Source organism: Myotis brandtii, unplaced genomic scaffold, assembly GCF_000412655.1.
Source record: "Myotis brandtii unplaced genomic scaffold, ASM41265v1 scaffold819, whole genome shotgun sequence".
NCBI classification, from domain to species: domain Eukaryota; kingdom Metazoa; phylum Chordata; class Mammalia; order Chiroptera; family Vespertilionidae; genus Myotis; species Myotis brandtii.
The window spans coordinates 6,532-6,840 of NW_005371320.1; the positions used below are offsets into that span (position 1 = coordinate 6,532).

General features: G+C 73.5%; 1 long non-coding RNA gene across 1 annotated transcript in view; it reads right to left on the reverse strand.

Moving 5' to 3' along the window:
• The window catches only part of LOC102260186, a 5,757-nt gene extending 5,456 nt beyond the window's left edge, over nucleotides 1-301 (reverse strand). The window contains exon 1 of the long non-coding RNA XR_314590.2: nucleotides 153-301. This is a non-coding gene — a long non-coding RNA (uncharacterized LOC102260186). The remainder of the gene's footprint in view (nucleotides 1-152) is intronic.
• Nucleotides 302-309: the final 8 nt, after the last annotated feature.

Genomic DNA, 309 nt, shown 5'->3' on the forward strand with positions numbered 1-309 from the left:
TCCGGGCCTCCCCCTCTCCGGGCCTCCCCCTCTCTGGGCCTCCCTCTCTCCGGGCCTCCCCCTCTCCGGGCCCTCCCCCTCTCCGGGCCTCCCCCTCTCTGGGGCCTCCCTGCCTGGAGAGGGCCCCAGCTGTGCAGCCAGTCAGGCCTGACCTTCAGCGAGGCCAGCCTGGCTCCCGGCCACCAGGCGGGAAAGCTGCATTCCGGCGACTGGAAGGATCGGGTTACCTTCCACCGCAGACCCAGGGGCTCTTCTTGGGAGGGCGAGCCGGGGCCTGGACGGAGGGCGGCTGCGTCCCGGGACGGTGTG